Source organism: Elephas maximus, chromosome 1 (genome assembly GCF_024166365.1).
Source record: "Elephas maximus indicus isolate mEleMax1 chromosome 1, mEleMax1 primary haplotype, whole genome shotgun sequence".
NCBI lineage: Eukaryota > Metazoa > Chordata > Mammalia > Proboscidea > Elephantidae > Elephas > Elephas maximus.
In genome coordinates this window covers 81,047,175-81,069,953 of record NC_064819.1, presented here as the reverse complement: position 1 = coordinate 81,069,953, position 22,779 = coordinate 81,047,175, and the positions used below count along the sequence as shown (strand labels likewise).

The window sequence follows — 22,779 nt, the reverse complement described above, 5'->3', positions numbered from 1 at the left end:
TTATACAAATAAGGAAATACCAAATACATTCCACTGCATCTCGGTTTTTTCACTTCGTGGATGTTGTAGTGATTTCCAAATCAATACAGAAACAGCTTCTTCCTTCTTTGCTTGGCGTTTAGGACACAGAAGCTTCAGCGAAAGAAGGCAAGCCCAGGACACAGCCCTAGCCCCCTGCAGCAATCTCAGCGGGGACCCATCCAGTACACACAAGCTACACACGCCTCTGGAATCTGAGATAAAACAGCGCTCTCTGCACAAGACAAGTGATTTTGTCTAATTTGCAGGTGGATCTAACAGCTCCTCCTTTAAAAGAACTCTCTCCTAACTATCTGATCCCTCCTCCCTCTGCCTCAGCAGGCTGCATTAACAGTTGATTTCCCTGGGCCTGAAATAGGTCTTGCTGTGCTCCCTGAGCCATTCTCCTGGCCTTGGAGCATCATAAGTCACATGATTACATTGCTGCTGGCATGTTTCTATGTGATGTACAAGAGAGAACTAAATATGAGGCTATACACAATCTGTCTGAAATGAAAAGAAAAATATAATTGTTACTGTTTACAAAATTTACAAAACAGCATCAATTTCATTGAGTACCCTGTCTGTTCACTTCCACCAGGGTGCTTGCATTTCCTTGTGTCCTGTCTGCTTGGCACCTATGGGTCTTTGCTTTGGAAACTGGTGCCTGTTTTGCTGCTGCCCTAAGCACACGCTTGCCATGTTTATTGGGTAATTGGTTCCTGGTCCTGTAGGTATAAACTGAAGGTAATGGCAGAGATGCATTCTTTCTGAAGACTCTGGTGGAAAATTCATTCCTTGACTTTTATGGCTTCTAGAGGCCACCAACGTTCTTTGGCTCATGGATGGATCGCTCTAACCTCTGCTTCTGTTGCCTCATTTCCTTTTCTGACTCTGGCCCTCAAGTCATCTTCTTATAAGGGACCTGTGATTATATTGGGTCCACCCAAGAAATCCAGATTAATTTTTCCATGGCAATATCCTTAACTTAATCAAATCTGCAAAGGCCCTTTTGCAGTATAAGCTAACATATCACAGTTTTTGAATATTACGACATGGAAATCTTCACTGAGGCATTATTACACCTACCACATCTGCCCTCTGGTCTCCAAACGTTCACACCTGTCCCACATGCAAACACATGCACTTTGTCCCAACATCCCTCCAAATTTTAATCCATTACAGTACTAACTCAAAGTCCTAAATCTCATCAGCTCAAAAGTCCCAAATTTTTCATTTAAATTCCCTAAATTAGGTATAGGTGAGGCTCTGGGTATAATGCATCCTGAGATACAATTTTCCTCTATCTGTGAATCTGTGAAATTCAAGAAACAAGTTATCTGCTCCCAAGAATACAGAGGTGGGACAGGTATAAGATTACAGTTAAAGACATTCCAATTAAAAATGGATGAAATTGCAAGAAAAGAAAAGAAAGGAGTCATTGGTCCCAAGAAATGTCTAAATCTAGCCAGGCAAAAAGCATGAGCTTTCAAGGCCGGAATTAATGTTCTGTGGTTTGATGGTTCTGTCATCGGAGTCATCCTTTCATTTTCATAAAGGTAGCATGTGTTTACAGCCAAGTACTTTCATCAGCCTGTTTTCTGTCTGATGACTATTAGGAATGTGAGACAGGGATTGAGGGGTACATGATTTATTGAGCGAGTCATCTTCAGGATGGGAAAGGAAAGTAGCCAAACAATAATATGTTCTTAGGTAAAGTCTGGGTTTGGCCTAACCCACGTCATTATGAGTTGGAATCGACTCATTGGCAATGGGTTTGGGTATTTTGTTTGTTCTGTGTGAAAGGGGCCCTGGAGTATACATCACATAGCAGAGTTGTCTTTGCATCAACCGGTTTGGGCTTTTGCATTTTCCACCTCCTCCAGTCAGTCTTCGGCTGCTGCTAGGAATGGAGTGGTGGCATAATCTACTAGGTGTAACCAAGGACAATTCACTGGAGAAGGTCGCAGGGGGATAAACCCTTGGGAGTTTGGGTGCAGTGGCTGTAAAAAGAAAGTGGAAAATAAAGGAGCTGAAGGGGTACTAAGATCATGTACTACCGTGAAAGAATTAGATGAGTGGAATATACGCTAGGTTTGTAATTTTATATCTGAAGTGTGAATGTTCCATATGTCATCTCTTAATTTAGGAAAAAGAACAGATTTCATTTATTTGCTAGTATAAATCACTTATTTTGTTTTAATGCTTGGAACTTTTATCTTTAGATTTTAGATAATATTCAGTGTTTTTCAAAGAATTAAGTACTTGGCACAAAACGATTGTTCAAAAATAAGAAGAATAAGAATAATGATAAAAATGAGATCTCTAGATGGTACATTTGTTTTGCACTGAACTGGCGATCTGCTTTCATAAAGTTTGCAGCCAAGAAAATCCTATGGAGCAGTTCTACACTGTACTACATGGAGTTACCATGAGTTGGAATGGACTCCTTGGCAACTATCATCAACAACAACAATAATGAACTTTAATGCTTATTTATGTGCCAGATACCTTTCTAAACCATTTTATGTATATTTACTCATCCAGTCCTCCCATCAACTCTATTACATAGGCTTATTACTATTTCCATTTTACATATTGGAAATTGAGGCCCAGAAAGCTAAAGCAATTTGCCAAACGTTCCCTGAGCTATTAAGAAGAGCAGCTGAGGGATGAATACAGGCAGTGTGACCTAGTTCAACATGGTCCTACTCAAAACGAACAGAGGTGAAGTCTAGATATACTTCAGGGACAATTTTCTAATTACAAGCAACCCCAGTTTACAAAACTCCAACTTACACACAAGTTGTGGTAGTGGATCATCCTTCATAAAGCCTATTATATTAAAAATTGGGGGTACCTACAATGTTTCAAAACAACAAACAGGTTCAACTTTGGAATTTGCATCAACATATATTATTATTACTGTATAATTATGTTAAAGATGTTTTACTGTATCTGGAAGTGTTTAATGTTTTTTACACATAGAAAGGTACCCTACATACTGTAGTATATACTAAGACAAACATTTGACTAAAGGACATTAGATATGAACCATACCTAACTGTTCTGATTTACATACCAATTTGTTTCTACCTTACTTAATAAGAGAATTCAATTGTACCGCTACATCAAATTGATACATAAGTTTCTAATGCTCAAAGTAAGGTAGAAAACAGTTCCTAGACAGGCACCAGTCTGCAGACCACAATTTGAACAGGACTAATGGGATCACTATGAGTCAGAATCATCTTGACTGCACCTAACAGCAACAACAATGTGGACGTAAGATATACTGGAGTTGGAGCCCTGGTGGTGCAGTGGTTAAAAGGTCAGCTGCTATCCCAAAGGTTAGTTGTTCAAATCTATCAGCTGCTCCTTGGAAACCCTATGAAGCAGTTCTACTCTGTCCCAGAGGGTCACTATGAGTTGGAATTTACTCAATTGCAATGGGTTTGGTTTTTTTGTTTGTTTTTTGCAAGTGATAAGATACTCAAGGAAATCCTTCTTCCTCCTCTTTTCTATTTAAATTGAGGCTAGATTCACGTCAAGTGAAATGCAAAAAACTTAATTTTCAGTTTTATGAATACACACACACATACCATGGAGCCAACATCCAGATGAAGATAAAGAAATTTTCAGCTCCCAGGAGCTCCCTTGTACCTCATCCCAATCAATTCCAATCTTCTGACTCCTACTAGCATAGATTAGTTTTTCCTGTGCTTTGAAATATAAGAAAGGAAATCAAAAAGTATGTGCTCATTTGAGTATGGATTCTTTCACTCAATATGTTTTTTATTAGATACATCCATACTTTTTCTAGTAGCAGTATTTCTTTCTTAGTGCTCTGTCATATTCCATTGTATGAATACTGGACATCAGACTTTTTCATTTTTTACTGCTGGTGTACATTTGAAATGGCTAATGCTGCTATGAACATTCTTGTACATGTCTTTCAAGGGCAATAAGCACTCATTTTCCTCAGGTCTGATTGCCGCTGTGGACTTTCTGGGTTGTAGATCGTATGCATATTTGTTTGAGGCAATATTTCCAAATGGTGTCTCTGAGCACATGTACCAGTTGACAATCTCATCAGCAATGTATGAAAGTTTCAGCTCTGTATCATCAGAGACAGTTGATATCCTCAGTTACTTTAACTAAAGCAATTTTGGTGAAAGGTAGTATTACTTCATTGTGTTTGTTAATTTGCAATAAGTACATTCTTTAGTGAAGTGTATGTTTAGTCTTCGCTCTTTCTTATTGAGTTTCAGCCTTTTTTCTTAGTGTTTCATAACAGTTCTTCATCCATTCTACATAAGGGTCCTTTGTCAAATGTAAGAATTGAAATATCTTCTCCTAGACTGTGGTTAATCCCCTCTTCGTAAGGAGAAGGGGGCATGAAAAACTTGGCAAGAAGAGAAAAAAAGAAAAAGTGGGTCGAGAGAGAAGTTGAAAAAACAAGAGGAAGTTCTATCATAAGTCTTTCTTGGTGGTTGCAGAAAAAAATGGGCAAGGCAGTTTACTTGGAGTGGGAAAATGGGGTGGAATGTCCTAGGAGCAGAATGTGTTTTTTGGTCTTCAATCTCTTTACTTATTTCCTGGTGTAGTTAAGGGCTTTAGAAATAGTGAAATTTGAAACAGTGCATTTTCTCTCTGGTCAGTTATTAGATCTGCCAAAACTGCTTAGAAATATGGATAATATTTCAAGAAAGGTCTTCATGAGGTTTCTTCCGTGAGAGAGGTGTGGCTCAATAGGAGACTGTCCTTTCCTTGAGAGGGTCTGAAATCATGTACACGTACCTGCTTTTTACAATTCCTTACATTTTTTTTTTTTTTTTGCTTTGCTTTTTAATATACATTTTGGGTACTCATAGGTATTAAGCACATTATCCGATGGATTGCCTTGAAGTATTTCCCTCTTTATACTCCATGTATCTCCTCACCACCCATGATGCCTGTGTCAGCACAAGGAAGAAGGAAGGAAATACAGAAAACAAAATTGGCTTCTTCAGAATTTCCTCAAATGGCAGCAAGAAGCCCGCCAGCACATTAACCTGCTCACTAATCCTCTGTTCCCTTTTGCAGTGTCATTGAAGAGCAAGACAGAAAAAGAAGGACTGAAAGAAGAGAAAAAGAACAGGCTCGATCATTTCAATTGAAATTCCCTTAGTTTTCTCAGCAGTGTTTGGAGCATGAAAGAGCCAGAAGTTACTAAGCAGAAAAACATCACCCTGTTTTACCTGTTCCTCCCCTTTGTTGCCATCCCTGTCCTCTACCTACCTGTCCATGGTTTCAGAATATTGGATTCCATTTTCAGACATGGATGGTAATGGAGCCTTATAATGTTGTCTCTGAGCAAGTGCATAATATAGAATAAGTTAAAACTAAATATTTGAGATCACATCAGCTGTGATAATATTTTGAAGAAAGACTGAAATGACCATTTTCAGGCTGCAGAAATAGCTCAGTTGGGAGAGCAATAGACTGAAGATCTGAAGATCCCTGGCTGGATTCCACGTTTCCACAACTGAAGTCAATTTTGCTTTATTTCTTTCTTAAAAAGCATTTGCATTCCAAGGCTTTGGATTCTAATAGAAATGAATACTGCAGTTATCCAACACAGTAGTATTAAAAAAAAAAAAAATCTCTGTCTAGGAACCTTGGTGGTGCAGTTGTCGAGTGTTTGGCTACTAACAAAAGGTCGGTGGTTCCAACCTACCACCCGCTCGGGGAGAGAAAAACGTCACTGTCAGCTTCCATAAAGATTTACAGCCTTGGAAACCATATGGAGCAATTCTACCCTGTCCATAGATTTGCTATGAGTCAGAATCGATTGGGCAAGAATGGGTTTGATTTCGTTTGGTTTTGAGGTCTTCCGTGAAATACTAACCGACATTCTGCATATTTCATTTAAAATTTTAAGAATAAAAAAAAGAAAACTGAAATTTAATAAGGAAACCTAGGAACTGATGGAGTACAGAATTCCAATATGCTACATGCTGTTGCATTTATGATTCATTTCTGCTGTGATATTATATATTCTGTGTGGGGACATCTACCACAGCCTTCACCAGACAGAGTCCAGTACAGCTAGATGGTGCCTGGCTACCACCACTGACTGCAGTGATAGGGATCACAACAGAGGGTGCCAGACACAGCTAGAGAAAAACATAGAACAAAATTCTAACTCACAAAAGAAGACCAGACTTGCTGGCCTGACAGAAACAGGAGAAACCCCAAGAGTATGGCCCCTGGACACCATTTTAGCTCAGTAATGAAGTAATTCCCAAGGTTCACTCCTCAGCCCAAGATTAGACAGGCCTATAAAACTAAACGAGGATAAAGGAGCACACCAGCCGAGCGGCAAGGACTAGAAGACAGGGGGGTACAGGAAAGCCGGTTATAGGGAACCCAAGGTGGAGAAGGGAGAGTGTTGACATGTGGTAGAGTTGTTAACCAGTGTCATAAAACAATATGTGTACTAACTGTTTAATGAGAAACTAGTTTGTTCTGTAAGCCTTCATCTAAAGAACAATAAAAAAAAGTAAATAAGGAACTGAAATTCAATGTGGAAACCTAGAAATTGATGGAGCAAGGAATCCCGTATGCTACATGCTGTTGCCCTTATGACTTTCATTTCTGTTCTGATATTAGTATTATGTGCGTAGGGAAAGATATATTTTTAACCAGAAGAAATGTTTTAAAATCCTGTAGAAAAAGAATCACTACATTATATAAGAAATGTTTCTGGCTGGTGCAAATATTTTGTGCTCGGTAACCGAAAGGTTGGCAATTGGAATTTACACAGCAGCACCATCTAAGCCTGGCAATCTGCTTCCTTAAAAATTGTTGTTGGTTGCTATCCAGGCGATTCTGACTCATGTTGATCCCATGGGGTGACTCCATGTGTTGCCTGTAACCTTAAACGAAGCAGACGGCCTGCCTTTTCTTCCACTGGAACCAACAATCTTTAGGTTAGCAGTCAAGTGTAATTGTGCCCCTGGTCATCCTTAAAGATTAAACCAAAAACTCAAAACGATTGTGATGGAGCCAATTTCCACTCACAGCTGTAATATTTCCCAGAACCCACTGACTGCCTTCTTTCTCCCAAATAGCTGCTGGTTGGTTTGAACTGGCCAACATTTTGGTTAGCAGTCCAGCGCTTAACCACAGATTAGAGCCAAAGAAACCATATGGAGGAGTTCTACTCTGTACACATGGGGTCTCCATCCAAGAGTTAGAATCGATTTGATGGCAACGGAGGAATGCCCATTCAGCACCAACAGGGGATTTCTTTCCTTCGTCCCTTCCAATTTCTTCTTTTCCTTCTATCTCCCACAGTGAGAGCGCTGATTACCAACAACCTCAATATGTGTACTCATTTTCTCAAGCCAAAAATTCACACGAAATAATATCAGAATTGCTACATCCATTACCCTAACCATTGCCGTGGAGTCCATTCCGACTAATAGCTACCCTATAGGACAGAGTAGAACTGCCCCATAAGATTTCCAAGGAGCACCTGGTGGATTCAAACTGCCAACATTTTGGTTAGCAGCCATAGTCCTTTACCAGTATGCCACCCCTAGCATTATTTAAAAAACAAAGTCAAAGAGCTGATATGCCGAGTTTAATATTTGCTTGTCATTCTTTTTGTCTTACAGTGAGGACAAAGCACTACGGAAAACATTTACTTGAATCTATTCTCTCTTTTTCCTCCTATGTGGATGTTATTCTTTCAAACTATGTTAGCTTTATTTGTTTCTATTTGTATTTAATTTTACAGTATTTTCACAAACACTTGAGTTAGTTTTATTGACTTATTTGCCTCTGTAACACATTAATATGTTCCCAAGAGTCAAAAGAATACAAAAAGTCAATTCAGACAAGTTCCAAGAGAATGTTGTAACTTGTGATTCATCCAGGTGATAGAATGGAAGCAGGCTCTGGGTAATCTGGTGGCAGAGCATTGACTAGGAACAGTATTGATCTTTCTAGTACTAAGATAACCTTCTCTGGTTGTGTTTGCGTCTGGGAGTGTGCAGTGTAGGGAGTTTGGAAGTAGTGGAATTGAACTTAAAGTGATTTTATCTTGACTTAATCTTCAAAGACTCTGAGAATAGTCATGAAGATTCCTCTCAGATGGGGGGCTAGCTGGGGGCATAGTTCAGTGGTGGAGCACTGTGCTCAGCATGCATGAAGGTTTCGGTTCAATCCCTACTCTCTTTTGTACCCTCACAACTCAGGCCAAAGATCTTACTCTCAGAACCTTACTTCTTGTTTTTTAATTGTGCTTTAAGTGCAAGTTTACAAATCAAGTCAGTCTCTCATACAAAAATTTATATACACCTTGCTATATACTCCTAATTGCTCTCCACCTAATGAGACAGCTCACTCCTTTCCTCCACTCTCTTTTCGTGTCCATTCCAAGTATTTTTGTCTTGAAATAATACCTAAAAACTTGCCCACTGACTTTTTGTACTTTAATGTTGCATCTTCACAGTTCATTGTACTACTGTTGATACTGAACAGGGATAAGAATGATGGCAAAGAGCATGATACAAATACAAGGGTATGCTCAATTTGAAGATGCATTTTGGCTCGCTTTGCGCAGGACCAGATATATCACGAGTCACATGACTATAGTGCTGCTGGCATGTTCTCACGTGATCTACAAGAGAGAACTAAATGAGAGGCTATGCCTGATCTGTCTGAAATGAAAAGGAAAATATAATTGTTATTGTATGTAAAATTTATAAAATAGTATCAATATCATTTAACACCCTGTTAGTTCCCTTCCAGCATGGTGCTTGCTTTTCCTTGTGTCTTGTCTGCTTGGCATCTATGGGTCCCTGTTTTGTTTTGTTGATGCCCTAAGCACATGTTTACCATGCTTATTGGGTGATCTGTCCCCGGTCCTATAGGTCTAAACTGAAGATGTTGGCAGAGTTGCTTTCTTTCTGGAGACACTGGTGGAGAATTCATTCCTTGACTTTTCTGGCTTCCGGAGGCCACCCACATTCTTGGCTCATGGCTGCATCATTCTGACCTCTGCTTCAGTTGTCTCATGTCCTTTTCTGACTCTGGCCCTCCTGTCTTCCTCTTAAAAGGACCTCGTGATTATATCGTGTCCGCCCAGAAAATCCAGATTCATTTTTCCATGGCAACACCCTTAACTTAATCAAATCTGCAAAGTCCCTTTTGCCACGTAAGGTAACATACACACAGCTTTTGGATATTACTACATGGATGTCTTTGCTGCGGCATTATTACACCTATCAGAGGCTTCCCTCTGATCTCCAAATATTCACATCTGACCCACATGCAAAAACATTCATTTCATCCCAATACCTCCCCAAATCTCAATCCCATTACAGCATCAACTCAAAGTCCAAAATGTCATCAAAATCTCTTCAGCTGAAAAGTCCCCAATCTTTTCATTTCAATTGTCTAAATTAGGTCTGGATGAAGCTCTGAGTATAATCCATCCTGAGATAAAATTCCCCTGTATCTGTGAATCTGTAAAATTCAAGAAACAACTTATCTGCTCCCCCAAATACAATGGCAGAACAGGTATAATAGTTACAGACATTCGAATTAAAAAAAGGGATGAAATTGAAAGAAAAAAAAACAGTCACTGGTCCCAAGTAATGTCTAAATCCAGCCAGGCAAACAACATTAGCTTTCAAGGCCTGGAATGAATGCTCTGTGTTTTCATGGCTCTGCCATCGGAGTCATCCTTTCAGCGTTGTCTTTCCATTTTTATGAAATAGAAAGCATGTGTTTGCAGCTGAACAGTTTCATCAGACCCTTTCATGCCTGAGGAATATTAGGAGTGTGAGATAGGTATTGAGGGGCATGTGATTTACTGAGGGGGTTGTCTTTAGGATGGGAAAGGGAAAGTAGCCAAGCATTAATATGTCCTTGGGTGAAGTCTAGATTTGGCCTGACCCGTGTAGCTATGAGTCAGAATCAATTGTAGGGCAATGGGTTTGTTTGTTTTTATGTGACAGGGGAACTGGGGTATAAATCCCATGACGGAATTGTCCTTGAGTCAAGGGGTTTGGACTTTTGCACCTTCCATCCCCTCCAGTCAGTCACTGAGTATTGCTGGGAATGGAATGGTGGCATAATCTCCAAACCAAGGCAATTCACTGGAGAAGGTCACAGGGATAATCCATCGCTGGGTTGGGTGCAGTGGCTATAAAAAGAAAGTGGGAAAATGAAAGAAGCTGGTAGGAGTACTAAGATCATGTACTACTGAAAAACAATTAGATGAGTGGAAGATACTCTAGGTTTGTAATTTAATATCTGAAGTGCGAATGTCCCATGTGTCATCTCTTAATTTAAATTGAGGCTAGAATCACATAGAGCGAAATGCAGTTCAATGAATAATACATATATATACACCATGGAACCAACATCCAGACCAAGATAAAGAAATTTTCACCTCCCAGGAGCTCCCTTGTACCTCATCCCAATCAATTCTAATTTTCTGACCTCTACTAGCATAAACTAGCTTTTCCTGTGCTTTGAAAAATAAGAAATAAAATCATATAGCACATGTTCATTTTAGTATGGGTTCTTTCACTCAATATGTTTTTTATTAGATGCACCCATACTGTTTCTAGTAGCAGTATTTCTTTCTTATTGCTCTGTCATATTCCATTATATGAATACTGGAATCAGACCTTTTTCATTCATTTTACTGTTGCTATACATTTCAAATGGATAATGCTGCTATGAACATTCTTGTACATGTTTTTCAAGGGCAATAGCATGCATTTTCCTAGGGTCTAACTGCAGCTGTGGACTTGCTGGGTTGTAGGTTGTATGTATATTTTCTTTGAGGCAACATTTGCAAATAGTGTACCAAAGTGGATGTACCAGTTGACAGTCTCATCAGCAATCTATTAAAGTTTCAGTTCAGTATTGTCAGAGACACTTGGTGAAAAGTAGTAGTATTTCATTGTGTTTAATAATTGTGTTTATGCATTTTTTTAGTGAAATATATGTTTAGTCTTTGCTATTTCTCATTTATTTTCAGTCTTTTTTTTCTTAGTGTTTCATAGGAGTTCTTCAAATAGTCTAGATAAGGGTCCTTTGTCAAATATAAGTATTGAAATCTTCTAGACTGTGGTTAATTCCCTATTCTTAAGGAGAAGGTGGCTTGAAAAACTTTGTAAGATGAGAAAAAAAAAGAAAAAATGGATAGGGAGAGAAGTGGAAAAAACAAGAGAAAGTTCCATTACATCTTTCCTGGTGGTTGCAGGAAAAAATGGGCAGGGCAATTTACTAGGGCAGGAACCTTGGAGTGGGATAATGGGGTGGAATGCCTAGGAAGAGAAGGTGTTTTGGGTCTGCAATTTCTTTACTTATTTCCTGGTGTAGTTTAGAGGTTTAAAAATAGTGAAATTTGAAACACTGGATTTTCTCTCTGGTCATCTATCGAATTTACCAAAACCCCTTAGAAATATGGCTAATATTTCAAGGAGGATTTTCATGAAGTTTCTGTCGTGAGAGAGTTGTGGCTTAAGAGGAGAGTATCCTTTCCTTGAGACGGCTTGAAACCGTGCACACTCATCTGCTTTTTACAATTCCCAACAGCTCTGCACTTTTCTCCTTTTTCAAGTGGGTTTTGCGTACTCATACTTATTAAACACATTACCCGATGGATTGCCTTGAGATGTTTCCCCGTTTCTACTCCATGTTTCTCCTTACCACCCAGGGCGCCCGTGCCAGCACCAGGGAGACAAAGAAAAGGAAGGAAATAGAGAATCAGAGTTGGCTTGCTCAGGTTTTTCTCATTTCGAAGCCAGAAGCTCGCCACGCCATTAACCGGCTCATTAATCCTCTGTTCCCTTTTCCAGTGTCATGGAAGACTAATACAGAAAAAGGACTGAAAAAAGAGAAGAAGAACAGGCTCGATCATTTCGTTTGAAATTCCCTTAGTTTTCCGAGCAGTGGTTGGAGCGTGAAAGAGCTAGAGGTTACCAAGCAGAAAAGCATCGCCCCGTTTTACGTTTTCCTCCCCTTTGTCATCTTGTAATAATGTAGAACAAATTAAGAGTAAATATTTGAAAGCACAGTAGCTATGATCATGTTTTATACCAACGATTAAAATAGAACTTCCGAAATAGCTGAAGTGGCTCAGTTGGGAGAGCGTTAGACTGAAGATCTAAAGGTCCCCGGTTCGATCCCGGGTTTCAGCAACTTACTTCGGTATTGCATAACTGCATTCTTAAAAAACATTGCATTCCAAGGCTTTGGAGTCCGCTGGAAGTGTATAGCACAAGTATCCGACGCAGAACTATAGAAAAAAAGAAAACTGTATCAGTTTACAAGCATTCCTGGTGCAGTCGTTAAGGTTGGGCTCCTAACAAAAGGTAGGTGGTCGTTCAGGAAGAGGAAGACATGGCGTTCAGCTTCGGTAAAGGTTTACAGCCCTTGGAAACTTATGGGGAATTTCTACCCTGTCCTACAGGGTCGCTATAAGTCGGAATCTACTGGACCGCAATGGGTTTGACTGGGTTTAGTTTTGAGGTCTTCCATAAAGCGCTAACCGACATTTCGCATATTTTATTTGAAATTTCAAAAATAAGGAACTGAAATTCAATGAGGAAACCTAGGAACTGATGCAGCAAGGAATGCAATATGCTACATGCTGTTATGCTTAAGATTTTCATTTCTGTCCTTCTGATACCATTCTGATATTACGTATTATGTGTATGATAAAAACAATTTTTTTTTATGAGGATGCTAAGGGGAAAGGAATGTTTTTAATCACAAGAAATGTTTAAAAATCCTGCAGAAATAGAATCACTACACTATATGAGGAAGGTCCCCGGGTGGCGCACTCTGCACCGGGTAATCTAACGGTAACCGAAAGGCTGGCGATTGGAACTTACCCAGTGGCACCGTGGACGAAAAGGTCTGGAAATCTGCTTCCTTAAAAATTGTTGTTGGTTGCTATCCAGGCGATTCTGACTCATGTTGACTCCACGTAATCTTAAATGAAGCAGAAGGCCGTGATTTTTCTTCCGGTAAAACCACCAATCTTTAGGTTAGCTCAGACTCAAGCTGGTTGCCGTCAAGTCGATTCCGACTCATAGCGACCCCATAAAAACCAAGCCAAACCCAGTGCGGTCGAGTCGATTCCGACTCACAGCGACCCTATAGGGCAGAGTAGAACTGCCCCATAGAGTTTCCAAGGAGCGCCTGGCGGGTTCGAACTGCGCATCCTTTGGTTAGCAGCCGTAGCACTTAACCACTACGCCACCAGCGAGCCCATAGGAGAGTGGAATTGACCTATCGAGTTTCCAGTAGAGCCTGGTGGATTCGAACTACTGACCTTAACCACTAAGCCACCAGAGTTAGCATTCAAGAGCAATTGTGCCCCTGGTCATCCGCAAAGATTAAATCAAAACCCCAAAACCACTGTGGTGGAGTAGGTTACGACTCACAGCTGTAATCTTTCCCGGAGCCGACCAACCGCCTTCTTTCTCCCGCATAGGCGCTGGTGAGTTCATCCGCCAACCTTCTGGTTAGCAGTCCAGCCCCTAACCACAGGAAACACCTTACAGATTACAGCTAAAGAAACCTTATGGAGCAGTTCAACTCTGCAACACATGGGGTCTCCATCCATGAGTTGGATCTATTTGCTGGAAATGGAGGAATACCCATCCAGCATCAACAGGGAATGTTTTACTTTCCCCCATTCCAATTTCGTGTTTCCTTCTGTCTCCCACAGTGAGAGCCCTGGTTTCCAACAATCTCAATATGTATACTCATTTTCTCAAGCCTAAAATTTACACGAAATAATATCAGAATCGCTACACCCATAGCATTATTTAAATAAAAAAAAACTGCTGCATAGAGTTTAACATTTACTTGCCATTCTTGTTTACAATGAGGACAAAGCACTAAGGTAAACTTTTATTTGAATCTGTTCTCTCTTTTTTCTCCTATGTGGATACGTTATGCTTTTGAAATACGTTAGATTTATTTGTTCCTATTTGTATTTAATTTTAGAGTATTTTCACAAACACGCGAGTTAGTTTTATTTACTTATTTGCCTCCCTAAAACATTAGTATGTTTCCAAGAGTCAAAAGAATACAGAAAGTTATATTCAGACAAGTCCAAGAGAATGTTTATCCTGTAATTCACCCAGGTGATGGAATGGAGGCAGGCTCCCGGCAATCTGGTGGAAGACCATCAACCAGGAGCAATATCTTTCTTCTTAGCACTAAGGTATCCTTCTTAGGTTTGTTCGTGTCCGAGAGAGCACAGCGTCAGGAGTTTGGAAACAGTTGAATTGAACAAGGGGTCGCCATTCATCAGAATCAACTCTAATCGACTGGTTTGTTTTTTGTGTGTATTTGTTTTATTTTAGCCAATAATGGCAAATTATAAATATAGAAAGCAGACTTGATTAAGATCACGGTTATTTTGAAACAATAAATTATAAAAGTAAATAATAATACTTCTCAGATTTTCATGTTCTCTTGGGTTCTAGATGTCCAACCAATCTCACAATATCAAAAGCAGCAACAGAGTTCTACTGCTTGATCATTAAATGGCCAGCTCCACACTCCACTCACCCAATTCCTGAAATTGTTTCTACTTTATTTAAGTGGAAGAGTCCAATATTCTGGCACAGTCAAATTGATTCAAAAGTTTCTAATGCCCACAAACAGGTAAAAACACAGCTCTTAGAAGGCATCAATCTGCAGACCAAAATTTGAACAGCACTAAGGAAGAGATAGGATCTACTGGGGGTGAGACAATATCCAAAGAAATCCTTTCTTCTTTTTAAGTTGAGGCTTGGTTCATGAAGAGGAAAATGCATACAACTTAATTATTCAGCTTAATGACTTATTACATATGTATATATCTCATATAGCCAACATTCAAACCAAGATAAGAAATTTTTCAGCTCTCAGAAGCTGAAATTGTATTTGTATCTATCCCAATTAATTCCAATCTTCTGACCTCTACCACTGTTTTCCTGTGTTTTGAAATACTATAGGTGGAATCATACAATATGTGTTCATTTCAGTATAGACTCTTTCACTCAACATAATTTTTATTAGATACATCCATGTTGTGTCTAGTAGCAGTAGTTCTTTTTTATTGCTGTCATATCCCATTGTATTACTACTGTACATCACAATTTTTGGTTCCTTTTGCTGTTGATGTACATATAAAACAACTAGTGCTGCTGTGAACATTTTTGTCCATATGGTTCAAGGGAAATAAGCCTTCATTTTTCTTGGGTCTAAATGCAGCTGTGGAGTTTTAGGGTTATGGGTCTTATATATATTTTGTTTCGGGCAATATTTCTAAATAGTCTGCAAGTGTGAATGTGTCAGCTGACAGTCTCATCTGCAATGTATGAAAGTTTCAGTTGTTCCATATCATCAGCAACACTTGATATTTTCAATTCTTTTATCTTAAGCAATTTTGGTGGAGGGGAGTATGATTTCACTGTGTTTTAATCTGCATTTTCCTTATAATTAATGATGTTCAGCACCCCAGCTACAGGACTGGCTGCAAGGGGCACAAGTCCAACTCCATGTGGGAAAAAAAAGTCTTTGGGAAAGCATCTGTAGTCGTGGCCGAGTGGTTAAGGCGATGGAGTAGAAATCCATTGGGGATACCCCGCGCAGGTTCGCATCCTGCCGATTACGGACTATTTGGGGCCCTGGTGTTGCGTTGGTAAAGAGTGGTTCCTTGGAAAGCGCATGGATCGCTGATCTCTACGAGTTCCTAGTTGGCTCTGCAGCGATGGTTTTCAGTTTATTTTAGTTTTGCTTTTTAGGTCTCCTGCGGCCCTCACCCTTGAAGGTGCCGAACCGGCCGGCCCTTGACAGAGCTGCCTTCTTAAGAGATTTTGAGGCACTTCTCTCTCCCCGTGTAGCTGATGGTTTGGGCGGTGAAGAGATGGCTGGTGGTGTCAAAACATTTCTCCAGGGCCTTGCCAGGGGAATCAAGGACTCCATCTGGGGTATCTATACCATTTCGAAGCTGGGCGCTCCAATACTGTAAAAGAGGGAGGAAAAGCATAGAAGAAGGCTAGTAGCGACCTGACACAGAAAGGACCCCAGAGTACAGAGCCTAAACAAGACAAGTGAGCCACGTGTTGCTGGTAGAATTTTCCAGTGCTGCGCTTGGAATGGAGGAATATTCTGCTTGAGTCTCCTCTTGTTTCATCAAGTGTTTATTCCTGTGATTCAGTCAGTAACAGCACAAATTATTGGTGATCTTTTCTTCTATCACTATGGAGATGTTTGATCGTGGCTGGAATTCTTCCTCACGTCAATTTTCAGTGCTCTTTGGGTGCTCCCCTGTTGGTGCTTAGCAAAGTTGTCAATGTCATTTGGTTCCAAAATATAGCTGGCCAGGCATTTGAGGTATCAGGGAGGAACCCTCACCCATTCCCTAGTGTCAGGAAAGCAACTGCTGATATGCTCTTCAACCTCTGCCTCAGGCTCTTTTCCTTCTCCAAGGGAAGTTTGGGAGTCTCTTCATCCATCCTGTTGGTCAGCTGGTTTGTCTCCTGCATATGTCCCTTCTATATTCACTACACTGCTTTGGATAATACTGATTCATTAAAGGAATTGAAGTGCACTAGTTGTTGTCAGACATAGAAAGGAACTGGCCCTCCTCCTTTGGATTTGGTTTGCCCTTGGCTTTGCTCACAGCAACGCAGTTCTCATACATTATCAGTGGCTGCCTTTTCTCCATCCTCTTTCCTTTATTCATTTATCAGCACCAATGGAGCAAAGGCCCCTGGCAAAGTGTATCATTTTTAAGTTAAGCCTCTTCTCTCTGGTGGTCTTATTAACAGACCCTTCCATAAGATGGTCTACCTGCAGTCTGCTCAAACTCTGCAGAGAAGTTCCCTTCACCACATCCATCTCCTGCCAAACTTAATGCAGCTGCAGGCCACTGACTTCACCTGCCACCCACAGGGAACCGGTAGGATTGGAAGGAGGATGTGGCAGCTCTTTTCCCTGTTCACCTCCCCTGACCAGGGAAGATAGGACTCTTTCTGCCAAGGGCGCTTTACATATTCTGATCTCTCAGAGGAATTGGAATTCTGTCTCTGGTGCACTTAAGCAGAATCTTCCTGACACTAGTATGTGGATTTTAAGGCCATGAGTCTGAAAGACCACAGGTTTTTCTGTAGCTATTTTCTAGCATTTGCCAGACCTCGTGCCATTTTTTTTTTTTTTTTGTCTCCTGTGCCATTTACCCTCCCACCTCCCTTCCCTGCTTTCCACCCTTGGATGAGTGGATTTTGTAAACCTAGCTGTTGTAATTTGTGGATTTGTTATTTCTGTTGTTTTTCTGTGAAGCACATACACTGGATGTGGTGTGTGAAGGGGTATCTCAGTTGCTCTTGATCGCTCCCTTTACAGCTGTCACTGTCATGTTTTTTGTACCTTGGGTTAGGTTTTGGTCTCTCTTGTTCCACTGCAACACTTTGATCCACAATCAACACCCATGGAAACAGAAGTCACGAAATCAAAAGATGCATTGCATTGGGGAAATTCGCTGCAAAAGACCCCTTAAAGTGTTTAAAAGCACAGATGTCACCTTGAGGATTAAGGTGCACCTGACCCAAGCCATGGTGTTTTCAATTACCTCATATGCATGTGAAAGCTGGACAATGAATAAGGAAGATCAAATAAGAATTGATACCTTTGAATTACGGAGTTGGCAAAGAATACTGAGTATATCACGCACTCCTAGAAGAACAAAAATAATTCGTCTTTGAAGAAGTACACCCAGAATGCTCCTTAGAAGAAGGATTGTGAGACTTCACCTCACATACTTAGGACCTCTTAACAGGATGGATTAGTCCCTGGAGAAGGACATCATGCTTGGTAAAGCAGAGAGCCAGCAAAAAAGAGGAAGACTGTCAATGAGATTAATTGACACAGTGGCTGCAACAATGCACTCAAGCGCAACAATGATTGTCAGGATGGCACAGATCTGGGCAGGGTTTCGTTTTGTTGTACATAGGGTCATTATGAGTCAGAATCGACTTGAAGGCAAATAACAGAAATGACAACTGACTGTGAAAAACCCCTTTTCTTAAAGGAAAACAAACAAACCAAGCCCATTGCTGTTGTGTGTCAATTCCAACTCATAGCGACCCTATAGGACAGAGTATAACTGCCCCATAGAATTTCAGGAAGCTGCTGGTGGATTTGGATTTGAACTACAGACCTTTTGGTTAGCACTGGTGCTGTTAATCACTGCACCACCCGGGCTCCTTCTTAAAGAGAAGCCCCCACCCCAGACTTGAAAAACTTTGTAAGAAAAGAAAAAAAGGCATCAATTCTTCTTGGTGTTCCTTATTCATTGTCTGCCTTTCACATGCATATGAGAAGATTGAAAAAACCATGGCTTGGGTCAGGTGGACCTTAGTCCTCAAGGTGACATCGTTGCTTTTTCACACTTTAAAGAAGTCTTTTGCAGCAGATTTGCCCAATGCAATGCATTATTTGATTTCTTGACTTCTGCTCTCATGGGTGTTGATTGTGGATCCAAGTAAAATGAAATCTTTGACAACTTCAAACTTTTCCCCATTGATCATGATGTTGCTTTTGTTCCAGTTGTGAGGATTTTTGCTTTCTTTATATTGAGTTGGGAAACCCTGGTGGCGTAGTGGTTAAGTACTACAGCTGCTAACTAAAGGGTCGGCAGTTCGAATCTGCCAGACTCTCCTTGGAAACTCTATGGGGCAGTTCTACTCTGTCCTATAGGGTCGCTATGAGTCGGAATTGACTCGATGGCACTGGGTTTGGTTTTTGGATTTATATTGAGGTGCAATCCATACTGAAGGCTGTGGTCTTTGATCTTCATCAGTAATTGCTTCAATTCCTCTTCACTTTCAGCAAGCAAGGTTGTGTCATCTGCTTATTCCAGGTTGTTAATGAGTCTACCTCCCATCCGGATGCTGCTTTCTTCTTCATATGTTCCAGCTTTTTGTATTATTTTCTCGGCATATAGATTGAATAAGTACGGTGAATGGATACAAGCCTGACACATGCTGTTCTTGACTGTAAGCCACGCAGTATCCCGCGTTCTGTTCAAATGACCGTCTCTCTATGTACAGATTTCTCATGAGCACAATTAAGTGTTCTGGAATTCCCACTCCTCAGAATGTTATCCATAATTTGTTATGATCCACACAGTCAAATGCTTTTCCATAGTCCATGAAACACAGGTAAACATCTTTCTGGTCTTCTCTACTTTCAGCCAAGATGTATCTGACATCAGCAATGATCTGTTTTGAGCTTCTGGCAATTCCCTGTTGATGTACGGCCGCAACAGCTTTTGAATGATCTTCAGCGAAATTTTACTTGTATGTTATATCAATGACTAAAAAAAAAAAAAAAAAAACTAGTGCCATCGAGTCGTTTCCAACATAGTTCAAAAATTTCTGTATTGTGTTTGATCATCTTTCTTTGGGATGGGCACAAATTGGAATATCTTCCAGTCAGTTGGCCAGGTAGCTGTGTTACAAATTTCCTTACAAGTGAGCACGTCAAGTGCTGCATCCATTTGTTGAAACATACCAATAGGTGCTGTGTCAATTCCAGGAGCCTAGATTTTTGCCATCACCTTCAGTGCAACTTGGATCTCTTCCTTCAGTACCATCGATTCCTGATCATATGCTACCTCCTGAAATAGTTGAATGTTGACCAATTTTTTAGATGCAGTGATTGTGTATTCTTTCCATCTTCTTTTGATGCTTCCTGCACCATTTAATATTTTCCCCATAGAATCCTCCAATATTGCAACTCGAGCCTTGAGTTTTTTCTTTAGTTCTTTCAGCTTGAGAAATGCCAAACATGATTTACCCTTTTGTTTTTTTTAACTGCAGGTCACTGCACATTTCATTATAATACTTTACTTTGTCTTCTCCAACCATCTTTTGAAATATTCTATTCAGCTCTTTTACTTCATTATTTCTTCCTTTCGCTTCAGCTACTCTATGTTTAAGAACAAGTTTCAGAGTCTCTTCTGACATGCGTTTTGCTCTTTTCTTTCTTTCCTGTCTTTCTAATGACCTCTTGCTTTTTTTCAGGTATGATGTCATCCCACAACTTGTCAAGTCTATTCCTCAGATGGTCAGTTATCTATCTGTCAGTTTGTCATACTGTGCTGGCTTGTGTGTTGCTGTGATGCTGGAAGCTTTGCCACAGGTATTTCAAATACCAGCAGATTCATCTCACGTGGACAGGTTTCAGTATCGCTTCCAGACTAAAACAGGATAGGAAGAAGGAACTGGCAGTCTACTTCTGAAAAAATTGGCCAGTGAAAACCTTGTGAATAGCAGCAGAATACTGGCTGATATGATGCCAAAAGATGAGCCCCTCAGGTTAGAAGGCACTCAAAATATCCTAGGCATTAGTGAGCTGAAATGGACTGGTATTAGCCATTTTTATTTGGACAATCATATGGTCTACTATGCAAATTGAAGAGGAATGATGTTTCATTCATTGTCAAAAAGAATATTTCAAGATCTATCCTGAAATACCGTGCTGTCAGTGTTAGGATAATATCCATATGTCTACAAGGAAGGCCAGTTAATAGGACTATTATTCAAATTTATGCACAAAACACTAATGCCAAAGATGAAGTAATTGAGGATTTTTACCAACTTTTCCAGTCTGAAACTGGTGAAACATGCAGTCAAGGTGCCTTGATAATTACTGGGGATTGGAACGCAAAAGTTGGAAACAAAGAAGGATTGGTTTTTGGAAAAAATGGCCTTGGTGATGGAAATAATGCCGGAGATTGCGTGATAAAATTCTGCAAGACCAACGACTTCTTCATTGCAACCGTCTTTTTCAAGTACATAATGGTGGATGCTTGACATTACACATATTGCTTTTATAACATTAAACAGCCAAGATACTCTCTAGCATTTCCACATACATACACAGACACACAGACAAACATATACACTTCCCCATCACTTTTGTGTGTGACACTCTCGTTTTCTCCCTAAGTGAAACCTACCACACACTATGTCTTGTTCTTATTGTACAAATTCCATGAGCCAACTGAAAGAACAAGTCTGACAGACAAGCCATGTTCTGCCAATTTCAAAAAGACTCTATGTTATTTTTATGAACATTGGCAAAGTCTCATATATGTGCAAACTGGGATAAGAAAAAGCTAATAGGCTCTAGAAATCTGGTACGATTGTAACCTGGCCCTACTAATGCCAGTAAATTTCCATTAGTTGTTAAACCCGCCCAAGTGGGAATTGGCCCACCCAGCACTCACAGAAGGGCCAGCTGTGACCACTAATTGACCTCAACAGCAGATGTAGCCACAGATGGAACCGATCAGAAGAAAAGTAATCACTTGGACCCTATTCTGAAGTGAGAGGTCTGACAAGAACCGTGGCACTTCCTGTTTCCTGGCTGCCTTCTAGAATTTTCCTTCCCCAGTATGCCTGTGCAACCACCATCTTGCTGCCAAAATCACATAAAAGCCGTGCTTCTCAAAGCTCAGGGAGCCAGATCTGACAAACTTCTTCCCGGATCCTCGCTCTGTGCATTGCAATAAAGTTATTTCTCTTTCTCAAAGACCTGTGTCCAGACAATTGGAAAGTCTGAGCACAAGGACCCATCTTCTAGGCTTCTGTAACACCAGGAAATGAATTTTCTCTTAGTCTTCTTATGTAGTTCAAAGAACTGAGTTTAAACCATGATAAATCTCAGATTTCTAGAAGAGTCTTGGAGCAAGCTCATTTATTTTCCACAAATATCACAAAAGAATTTCTAATTCCCATATCTTAAAGTGCATTTTTCAGTCTTTATCCACCCTCTCACTCACAAATCCAAGGGTGGAGACCAGAGTATTATCCTGAGTTCACTGTGTAACATTCTCACTAGTGTGTTCCAAGGTATCTTGAATTTCATATGAGTTTACCTTCTCTCCCTTCCAGACTTCCTCCCATGCCCCTCTACCCCCACTTTTTTCAAAATGCCCTTTTCTGTAACCTCCTTCTGCCTGGAAATGGCTTAAGAATTTTTTTAAACGAATAAATGCTTCACTCACTTTTGTTCTTGTACTTTAAATCCTGTCTATTTACCTTCTATCTTACTCTTATAATTCGCCTTTCTCTAAACCCTGAAGCTACTGTTTCATTCATGCTTTATGAATTCCTCTTCTGAATTGTTCGTAGGGCCCAGAGTTATCTGATATCTCTAGAAGAAAAGACCCTTATAATGAAATGCAGAATGCATCACTATGTGGTTTTCTCTGCCGTTGCTTTCCTCCATCAAATCTGGCACATACATTCTGATTGAGCAAACAGTAAATATAGTGAAGACTTTTAGGCAACCAAAAGATTAATTTCTTTAGCTTTGTGCTTCAGGTTAAGACAAAGACAACTATAGAGGAAATCAAAAGAGCTGAAAATGGGGACTTGATTCTTTGCCACCCATAATACAAGGCAGAGACTTTTAACAACTCGAAGTTGTACAAAAGCCACCATGGAAATCTCTTGTGCCTATTTATCCAACACATGTTTCCAATCTTCTGCATTCACCTTCAAGTCCTGTAAAGAATCAGCATCCACCACTGGTTCCTCAGTTCCTCCTGCCTAAAGCAGCTGCTTATGCCTCTTAACACTGATCAACACTACCACAACTCTCAAGGAGCATGAATCTCAGGAAATAACACTTAGTTCTAGGTAAAATTTAGCCAGCAGCACTTCAGGAATG

General features: G+C 40.2%; 2 non-coding genes and 1 pseudogene across 2 annotated transcripts; all 3 read left to right on the top strand.

Moving 5' to 3' along the window:
• Positions 1-12,157: 12,157 nt before the first annotated feature.
• TRNAF-GAA (transfer RNA phenylalanine (anticodon GAA)) lies at positions 12,158-12,230 on the top strand. The gene has a single exon. It is a non-coding gene; the product is annotated as a tRNA-Phe (tRNA).
• Positions 12,231-15,626: 3,396 nt separating this feature from the next.
• On the top strand, positions 15,627-15,708 carry TRNAS-AGA (transfer RNA serine (anticodon AGA)). Its single transcript has one exon. It is a non-coding gene; the product is annotated as a tRNA-Ser (tRNA).
• A 244-nt stretch (positions 15,709-15,952) lies between these two features.
• LOC126077477 (etoposide-induced protein 2.4-like) lies at positions 15,953-16,973 on the top strand (annotated as a pseudogene).
• The last annotated feature ends 5,806 nt before the right edge of the window (positions 16,974-22,779 follow it).